Here is a 10,863-nt window from a genome sequence, read left to right on the forward strand (position 1 = left end):
GAGGACATTACAGTAGCAAAACCATGCATGCCAACTTCTACAATGTGATACATTCAGAATCCAGTGGAAAATGTGGCTTTGACTTAAGCAAGTACAATGGTAATGGCTGTGAAGCAAGACCTTCATAGGGGCAGAGGTGGGGGATGCCTGTATGTTCTAAGATCTTCATGTTTCCTTCCCAGATCTATCTCTTCCAAATTATACTTTGATTGTATCTGACTGGGCTGCTGTCTGCTCTTTTACTACATGCAAATCTACATTGTTTAGTGTACAATGCCTGACAGAGGGCTTTAGACTCCTCAGGTTCCTGAGAAAGACAAAGACCATAAGTATATTTTCTCAGCTAGCCAAACAATGATGGGATTTCATCTATTTCCATCTTTTGAGGTATGCGTGTGCCCATGTGTATACAAGTGGTGTGTGTGTGTGTGTGTGTGTGTGTGTGTGTCTGTGTGTGTGTGTGTGTGTCTGTGTGTTCTGTAGAAACCTAAATCTTTACCTCAACCATTTTTCTTTTAATCTACTATTATGGAATATGTGTGCCATAGAATGTCAGGAGTGGGAAGGGATAGTGGGGACGGATGGAAAGAGGAAGAAAGAAAGTTTTACTTCCTATCTTTGGTGGGAATAAAATCCTTGTCCCATTTGAGTTTCCTTACTTCTAGCTTCTAGTTTGTTCTTTCAATAGTAAGTTTTTGTTGTGGCTCTTCCTCGTTCCTCACACACTGATCAATGCTGCAAGATGGTGTATTTGGGCAAACTCTGGGACCTCTAATTTGATCACACCATTCTAATCCTGCATGTCTGGGTGGTGGTGAGACAGATTTTCTCTCATTCCACTCTGCAGCATTTCACATGGAGGAGTTGATGTGTGGCTAGGGAGTGAGCAGATATCATACCATATTCAAAAACTAAGAAAGAGCCAAATACTCAGGCAGGTAAATATACAACCAGAGTAGAGTAGCCCCCTTAAATAGTATCCTGCACACAAAGGTTGGAGAAATTTCTCTAGTTGAATAACCACTATGAACTCAAATGTGCCCCTGGAAATTTATGTATCCAAGACCTAAGTCCCTGTGGGAGACAGGCAAATAAGTTTAAATGGCATTATAAAGCTTGGGCCTTAATTTGACAGAACTGATGGCTCTCCAGGAAGAGAAATCAAGGTCTTTCGCCCTGGCAACACACCTAAAGGATACACCGAGAAGACACTGCCTGCAGGCCAGGAAGAAAGGCCTGACTAGAAATAGACCATCTTGGAACATCAACCTTAGACATCCAGTTTTCCAGAACCCTGAGGACATAATTTACTATTGTTTGAGTCAAGACCACAGTATTTTGCTCTGTAGCCTGAGCTGACTGTCAGCTCTCCATGGTTCCAAAAATTACAGGTCAGTTAGGCAAGACTCCATCATTGCATCAGGAAATAAGTAACTGGAATAAAAATCTATGCACAAAGACAACTTGTTCCGGGAACATTACCAAATTCTGTAGTCATAGCAACCTGGGACAAGGAGGTAGCTGAGTGTTCAAGGAAATGGTCAACAAATGATTCAAAGAGTAGGGCATACCTATATCTGAGAAGGTTCTTCTGTGGAGACAAAGAACATGCCATTCAGGATGGTCCTAAGCTGGTCAGAACCTATTAACTAACTCAGAGAACTCAGTAAGATGGTCCTGGAAGCTTAGTACTGCTGCTGGGCCCTGGCCTAACATTTCCTCAGAGAGTCATATCAATGTTGAGATTAGAAATTAGATTACAAATAGCACTGGATTATGAAGAGGAAAGCAATAACATGTTGTAAATCAGCATTTAACTCCTATCATTCAAGAAAGTGCCAATTATGGAGAACATTAATATGATTTACTTGAAGAATGATGCTGGCTAACTGTGGGTCCCATTTAAGCATCTCTCACCAAGGCCTTCACACTAATAGAGGATTAGGACAGAAAAGAATTTGAGGGAACCTTTCATTAGAACCACCCTCTGTAGCTATGTAATTAACAGAGTTGTGCTGGGCTTTCCCACTCCCACCAAAAATCCCACCCTCACTCCTGATTGCTGGACCCTGCTAAAAAGCCCAGAGAAGGTGATGGTCTTTTTAGAGGTTTTCTTATTTCTTCTTCTCATCTAACTTACTATGGAGGCACTATGGCACGCTGGGCAGTCTCACTTTTATTAGCATGTTGAGACTGTCTCCATATCTGATCTGAATGTGTAGCATCCATCAGAGGAAAGAAACAAATACAACCTTTGGGGTTGGAATATGAGAGATGCTACATATCAGATATTTATATTAAAAGCTCATAACACTAGCAAAATTATAGTTATGAAGTAGCAATGAGAAAATTTATGATTGGAGGTCACTATAACATGGGGAACTGTATTAAAAGGTAACAGCATTAGGAAGGTTGAGAACTACTGGCTTACTTCATTGTTTTTTGTTTGTTTGTTTGTTTCGTGGGAGGGGAGGGTGTAACATGACAGAAAAACAGGAAAACTTTTTGTATTTCTGTTTCTTTTGTGTGCTGCGATAAAAACATTGTGACCAAAGCAACTTTGGCAGAAATGGGTTTATGTGTCAAACACTTTCTATCATGATCCTTCACTGAGGGAAATTAGGGAATCACAAACTGCATGAAAGAACCCAAAGACAAGGCCTCCTTGCTATTTCATATAGTATTGCCTCTGACCAGGGAACTCTCTCAAAACCAAAACAGTACAGTGGAAACTATGGAGAAATACTGCTGGATGGCTCATTGTAGGCTTATGATCATTCTTGTATCACTCAGGCCTACCTGTCAAGGGAATGATGGTGTCCACAGTAGGATGGGCTCTCCTGCATCAGTGAACAATCAAGACAGTACCTACAGACAAGTTTGCAGACCAATCTGATCTGAAAAATGCCCCAGTTGAGAATCCCTTATCGGTTGACTCAAGGAGACAATTAAATTATCCACAAGAGTGTGTAAGGGACTTTCTAAGCCACCAACATGGCTCCAGCTGCATAAGTAGCAGAGGATGCCCTTGTCAGTTATCAATGGGAGGAGAGGTCCTTGGTCCTATGAAGGCTTGATAGATGTCCCAGGGTGGGGGAATCAAGGGTGGGGAGGAGGGAGTGGATGGGTGGATAAACACCCTCAAAGAATCAGGGGTTGGGGTATGGATTTTGGGGCCCAAAAGCCCCATGCATCTCAGCATCCATTTTGTCCCTGGCTATCATCTTATAACTAACACTCTTTTGTTTCCTCTACTATCTTGCTTCTGTTCCCATAATTGTCTTGGGACTCTTTACAATAGAGGGCTTTCCAGACATTTTGTGATGGGGACATTCCACTGACGTCAATGTGTTACCAAGTGATAAAACTGGTTTGGCCTGTACACCTGGGCAGATACCGTTTGTGGTTTACAGCTCTATAAGCCCTCTCTTTCCCAAGAACAAATGAGACCTGATCAGATTTTTGTCTTGTCTCCTTTATTTGCATCTTCCTGTCCCTCCCTTGAAACCCTGCAGGTTGGGGCAACTGGCACCCAGCAAGTGGGGCTCGAGTATGGGGGCTTCAGTGAAGAATGCCTTGGTGTTTCTGTTCAGCTGATTTTGTGTGGAAGACGCCCTGCAAGGGAGCCTGCTGCCCTGACTAGGGATCCCGGTTAGTCTGCAGTAATCATGGGACAGGCACTTAGTAGCCATGAACTCTTTGTGGAAGGTTTGAAAAGGGCTTTAAAGGCTCAAGGGATAAAGGTTAAAAGACTTACTTGCATTTTCTTTGATTTTGTAAAAGAGATTTGTCCATGGTTCCCTCTTAAAGGTACCATTGCTCTTAAAAGATGGGAGTGTATGTGTAGTGCTTTCCAAGATTATTATAAAGATTTGGGCCAGTGGTGAATAAACCTTGTAGAGGACAAGGTAATTCTAAAATGTGTTTTGTGTATGTGTTTAGAGCTATGCTAAAATCTAGAAAGGTGAAGGTAAATGTCATAGGTGTTTTTAGTCTTTGGACCCTGACTAGGGATAGTTTACAACTGAGACACAAGAGAATGGGTTTAAGAAACACAGTCCTCAATGGCTATCAACTATGGGGGGAGGAGGTGCTTTGGCAAAGAGAAGGAAATATTATGTAAGCTGTTTCAGAGCTCTCCTAGGGACAGGAAGATGTCAGATGATGTTCTGCCTCCTCTCTGGCTCCTACTGGAGGAATGCTTGGTTCTGGGTCTCTTAGGTAGGATATCTGGGTCCCTTTGGGACATCTAATTCTCTTCCCTCTCTGTCTATTGTGTGTCCTTGATGCACCAATCTGTCCATGTTCATCAAAACTGACTGTTTTATGTTAAGTCTGTGTTTTTGTTTTGTGGTTTGATTGTTTGTTGTTCTGTGTTTCATGTTCAAAAAAAATAGTTAATACTTTATCTTCTGGTTGTTCAGCTCTTGATTTAGTTTTAACTTATTTTTTTAAAAGAGAGAAAAAGAAATAAGTAAAAAATAGTCTCAATTGGCCTTTGGAGCACTGTACTTATAGTTGGGAGTCTAGCACAGCTGGAGAAGCCCTGCCAGTAGTCTCTCTGAAAAGCTGCTCTTAAAAGGGCCAGAAGCTTCTCAAGTTCTATGGTAAGTGAACTGGTGGTTGTTTTTCCTAGAAAGATCTCTGTGTTTGTGATTACTGGGTTCAACAGGCGACAAGGAGCTCCTCTCTTGAAATTACAGCTAGAAAAACTAAGAATATTGTCTGGTTTAAAAAAAGGAAATGTGTAGCCATTTCATTTTTTTGTTTCTGACTGGTTTTAAAAGTATAAATATGATATGCATGTCTTGGTTATAAATTTCTGGATTATTGTGGATTTGGAGGATTGTTCTTTATTCCTTTGCATCCTGATGATTGCAAAGGGTTTGCTTTTAGTCAGTTTGTAATTTTAAAGAACCATGAAGTGACATCATTGGAAAGTTTTGCCTCAAGGAATGACTAATAGCACTAGTTTATGTAAAAAAGAAAAATTTGTCTTGACTTCATTACTAGAAGTTATGACATTCAGGGTATATTATTCATTATATGGATATTTTATTAGCTGATTTCTATGAAGGAGTTTTACTGCAATCCTTTGCTCTTATACAATAAGCTTTAAAATTTTGGGGAGTAGCTGTTGCTCCAGAAAAGATTTAAAGGCAATGTCTTTTTCAATATTCGGGGCCTCAGCTATATACTAGACAAATTGTGGCACAAAAAAATTCAAGAAAGAAAAGATGATTTGCTTACTTCAAATTATTTTCAAAAGCTTCCAGGAGATTTTTTGGGGGGAAGACTTCACCTTAAGCTCATCACAGGAGGACTTAAGCCTTTGTTGGATGTTCTCAAGGGAGATGCAAATTAACTGGTGAGAGACAAATACCTTTGCAGAAAGTAGAGGAAACTTCTGTAATCAATTGCTTTGATTGTAATCAATTGTAATCAAATTTTAGTTATTATTACTCAATGTGCACACAGCAATTCTTTGGCAAAAGAGAGGATTAATATGGATTCATCTTTCATTATCTCCAAGTAAAGTTTTAACATCCTGTTATGAAGCAGTTGTGGTGTTAATAAAAACTTATAGCAGCATGCGGACTGCAGAAACAACACAGCTTCTGGGACAGGCCCTGTTTTGGGTTCCAGACATCTGGGCACCTTCCCCACCAGAGGAGAGGTGGCCACCTGGGAGGGCTCTGACCACCAGAGCAGGTAAGGGAACCATCTTGTGTCCCAGGTCCCTAGGAGTCTGTGCAGGTGAGCACACAAACTGCAGAGGCAACATATCTTCTTGGACAGACCCTGTTTCAGGCCATCATCTTCAGCCAGGAGGCAGGTCTGAATGCCAGACCTCTGTGCACCTTCCCTGCAAGAGGAGAGCTTGCCTGAAGAGAGTACCTGACCACTGAGACTCAGTAGAGAGCTGGACTCCCAGGACTACTGACAGAGGCTAACAGAATCACAGGAGGAACAAGCTCCAGCCATAGACAACTATAACAACTAGCACCAGAGATTACCAAATGGTGAAAGGCAAATGGAAGAATCTTACTAACAGAAACCAAGACCACTCACTATCATCAGAAACCAAAACTCCCACCTCAGCCAGTCCTGGATACCCCAACACACCCGAAAAGCAAGATTCAGATTTAAAATCATATCTCATAATGCTGGTAAAGGACTTGAAGAAGGGCATTGATAACTCACTTAAAGAAATAACAGGTAGAAGTCCTTTAAGAGGAAACACAAAAATCCCTTAAAGAATTACAGGAAAACACAACCAACAGGCGATGGAATTGGACAAAACCATCCAATACCTAAAAAGGGAAGTAGAAACAATAAAGAAAACCCAAAGTGAGGCAACTCTGGAGACAGAAAACCTAGGAAAGAAATCAGGATCCATAGATGCAAGCATCAGCAACAGAATACAAGAGATGGAAGAGAGAATCTCAGGTACAGAAGATTCCATAGAGAACATGGGCACAACAATCAAAGAAAACACAAAATGCAAAAAGATCCTAACTCAAAACATCCAGGAAATCCAGGACACAATGAGAAGACAAAACCTACGGATAATAGGAATAGATGAGAATAAAGATTTTCAACTTAAAAGGCCATCAAATATCTTCAACAAAATTATAGAAGAAAACTTCACAAACCTAAAGAAAGAGATGCCCATGAACATACAAGAAGCCTACAGAACTCCAAATAGACTGGACCAGAAAAGAAATTCCTCCCCGCACATAATAATCAGAACAACAAATGCACTAAATAAAGATAGAATATTAAAAAACAGTAAGAGAAATAGGTAAAGTAACATATAAAAGCAGGCCTATTAGAATTAGATCAAACTTCTCACCAGAGACTATGAAAGTCAGAAGATTCTGGACAGATGTTATACAGACCCTAAGAGAACACAAATGCCAGCCCAAGCTACTATACCCAGCAAAACTCTCAATTAGCATAGATGCAGAAACCAAAGTAATCCATGATAAAACCAAATTCACACAATATCTTTCCACAAATCCAGCCCTTCAAAAGATAATATACACCAACACAAGGACAGAAAATACACCCTAGAAAAAGCAAGAAAGTAATACTTCAACAAACCTAAAAGAAGACAGCCACAAGAACAGAATCCCAACTTTAACAACAAAAATAACAGGAAGCAACAATTACTTTTCTTTAATTTCTCTTAACATCAATGGACTTAATTCCCCAATAAAAAGACATAGACTAATAGACTGGCTACACAAACAGAACCCAACATTTTTCTGCTTGAAGGAAACCCACCTCAGAGACAAAGACAGACACTACCTCAGAGTGAAAGGCTGGAAAACAATTTTCCAAGCAAATGGTCCACAGAAACAAGCTGGAGTAGCCATTCTAATATCGAATAAAATTAACTTAAAACCCAAAGTTATCAAAAAAGACAAGGGGGGGCACTTCATTACTCATCAAAGGTAAAAATCTACCAAGATGAACTCTCAATTCTGAATATCTATGCTCCAAATGCAAGAGCAACCACATCTAATAAAGAAACTTTAGTAAAGCTCAAAGCACACATTACAACTCACACAATAATAGTGGGAGACTTCAACACCCCACTCTCACCAATGGACAGATCCTGGAAACAGAAACTAAACAGAGACACATGGACACTAACAGAAGTTATGAAACAAATGGATTTAACAGATATCTATAGAACATTTTATCCTAAAACAAAAGGATATACCTTCTCAGCACCTCATGGTACCTCCTCCAAAATTGACCATATAATCGGTCACAAAACAGGCCTCAACAGATACAAAAATATTGAAATTATCCCATGCATCTATCAGATCGCCATGGATTAAGTCTGGTCTTCAATAACAGCATAAATAATAGAAAGTCAACATTCACGTGGAAACTGAACAACACTCTACTCAATGATAACTCGGTCAAGGATGAAATAAAGAAAAAAATTAAAGACTTTTTAGAGTTTAATGAAAATGAAGCCACAACATACACAAACTTATGGGACACAATGAAGGCAGTCCTAAGAAGAAAACTCATAGCCCTGAGTTCCTCCAAAAAGAAACTAGAGAGAGCATACACTAGCAGCCTGACAGCACACCTAGAACCTCTAGAACTAAAAGAAGCAAATTCACCCAGGAAGAATAGACCATGGGAAATAATCAAACTTGTTGGGGCTGGCCAGCGGGTCACATGTCCATGTTCGAGCCTGGAAGGCATCTTGGAATCTGGAAGAAAAGAGGGAGCCTAGGCAGGTAGAGAAATAATGGAACCAAGACAACTAGTCTGCTCAAGGTTCAAATTTTTAATGGCAGACATGCTTTATAAAAGGGGGGAAAGTCCATTCCCTCCAATTCATCTTTGGAGCCTGGAACCAGCTGTAGGTGATAACTTGTGGAATAGGGCATAGGATCCAGAATAGCTTCAGGGCCTCTCAGCAGGTAGCAGTATCTTGAAGAGGAACAGTGGCAGTGGCAGAACAATAGAGTGATCTAGGGAGGAAGGCTCCTTAGTGCCAGCAAGGTCAAGTTCTGGCTTAGCCTGCTTCAGGCTTATGGGAGGCTACACAAATTCAGGGCTGAAATCAACCAGATGGAAACAAAAAGAACTATACAAAGAATCAACCAAACCAGGAGCTGGTTCTTTGAGAAAATCAACAAGATAGATTAAACCCTTAGCCAGACTAACTAGAGGGCACAGGGACAGTATCCTAATTAACAAAATCAGAAATGAAAAAGGAAACATAACAACAGAACCTGAGGAAATCCAAAACATCATCATATCCTACTACAAAAGGCTATAAGCAACAAAACTGGAAAACCTGGATGAAATGGACAACTTCCTAGACAGATACCAGGTACCAAAGTTAAATCAGGATCAGCTTAACAAACTAAACAGTCCCATTTACCGTAAAGAAATAGAAGCAGTCATCAATAGTCTCCCAAACAAACAAACAAACAAACAAACAAAAAACAAAGACCAGCACCAGATGGGTTTAGTGCAGAGTTCTATTATACCTTCAAAGAAGACCTAATTCCAACTCTCCTCAAACTATTCCACAAAATAGAAACAGAAGGTACTCTCCCCAATTCATTCTATGAAGCCACAATTAATCTGAAACCTAAACCACACAAAGATCCAACAAAGAAAGAGAACTTCAGACCAATTTACCTTATGAATATCGATGCAAAAATACTCAATAAAATCCTCGCAAACTGAATCCAAGAACACATCCAAATGATCATCCATCATGATCAAGTAGGCTTCATCTCAGAAATGCAGGGATGGTTTAATATACAGAAATCCATCAAAGTAATCCACTATATAAACAAACTCAAAGACAAAAACCACATGATCATCTCATTAGATGATGAGAAAGAATTTGACAAAATCCAACACCCCTTCATGATAAAAGTCATGGAAAGATCAGGAATTCAAGGCCCATAGCTAAACACAATAAAAGCAATCTGCAGCACACAAGTAGCCAACATCAAGCTAAATGGAGAGAAACCTGAAGCAATCCCACTAAAATCAGGGACTACACAAGGTTGCCCACTGTCTCCCTACCTATTCAATATAGTACTTGAAGTCCTAGCCAGAGCAATTCGAAAACAAAAGGAGATCAAGGGGATACAAATTGGAAAGGAAGAAGTCAAAATATCACTATTTGCAGATGATATGATAGTATATATAAGTGACCCTAAAAATTCCACCAGAGAACTCTGAAACCTGATAAACAGCTTTAGTGAAGTAGCTGGATAGAAAATTAACTCAATCAAATCAAAAGCCTTTCTCTACACAAGGATAAAGGGGCTAAGAAAGAAATTAGAGAAACAACACCTTTCACAATAGTCACAAATAATTTAAAATACTTTGGTGTAACTCTAACTAAGGAAGTGAAAGATCTGTATGATAGGAACTTCAAGTCTCTGAAGAAAGAAATTGCAGAAGATCTTAGAAGATGAAAAGATCTCCCATGCTCATGGAGTGGCAGGGTTAATATAGTCAAAGTGCCTATCCTGAGGAAAGCAATCTACAGATTCAATGCAATCCCCATCAAAATTCCAACTCAATTCTTCACTGAGTTAGAAAGGGCAATCTGCAAATCATTTAGAATAATAAAAAACCTAGGATAGCAAAAACTATTCTCAACAATAAAAGAGAATTCTGGTGGAATCACCATGCCTGACCTCAAGCTGTACTACAGAGCAATTGTGATAAAAACTGCATGGTACTGGTACAGTGACATACAGGTAGATCAATGGAATAGAACTGAAAACCCAGAAGTGAATCTACACACCTATGGTCACTTGATCTTTGACAAAGAAGCTAAAACCATCCAATGGAAAAAAGACAGCATTTTCAATAAATGGTGCTGGCACAACTGGGAATTATTATGTAGAAGAATGCAAATTGATCCATTCTTATCTCCTTGTACAAAGCTCAAGTCTAAGTGGATCAAGGAACTCCACATAAAACCAGAGACACTGAAATTTATAGAGGACAAAGTGGGGGAAAGCCTAGAAGATATGGGCACAGGGGAAAACTTCCTAAACAGAACAGCAATGGCTTGTACTGTGAGATCAAGAATTGACAAATGGGACCTCATAAAATTGGAAAGCTTCTGTAAGGCAAAAGACCCTTTCAATAAGACAAAAAGGCCACCAACTGATTGGGAAAGTATTTTTACCAATCCTAAATCTGGTAGGGGACTAATATCCAATATATTCAAAGAGTTCAAGAAGCTGAACTCCAGAAATTCAAATAACCCCATTAAAAATGGGGTACGGAGCTAAACAAAGAATTCTCAAGTGAGGAATACCGAATGGCTGAGAAGCACTTGAAAAAAAT

This window comes from Mus musculus, chromosome 14 (assembly GCF_000001635.26).
Source record: "Mus musculus strain C57BL/6J chromosome 14, GRCm38.p6 C57BL/6J".
Lineage (NCBI taxonomy): Eukaryota > Metazoa > Chordata > Mammalia > Rodentia > Muridae > Mus > Mus musculus.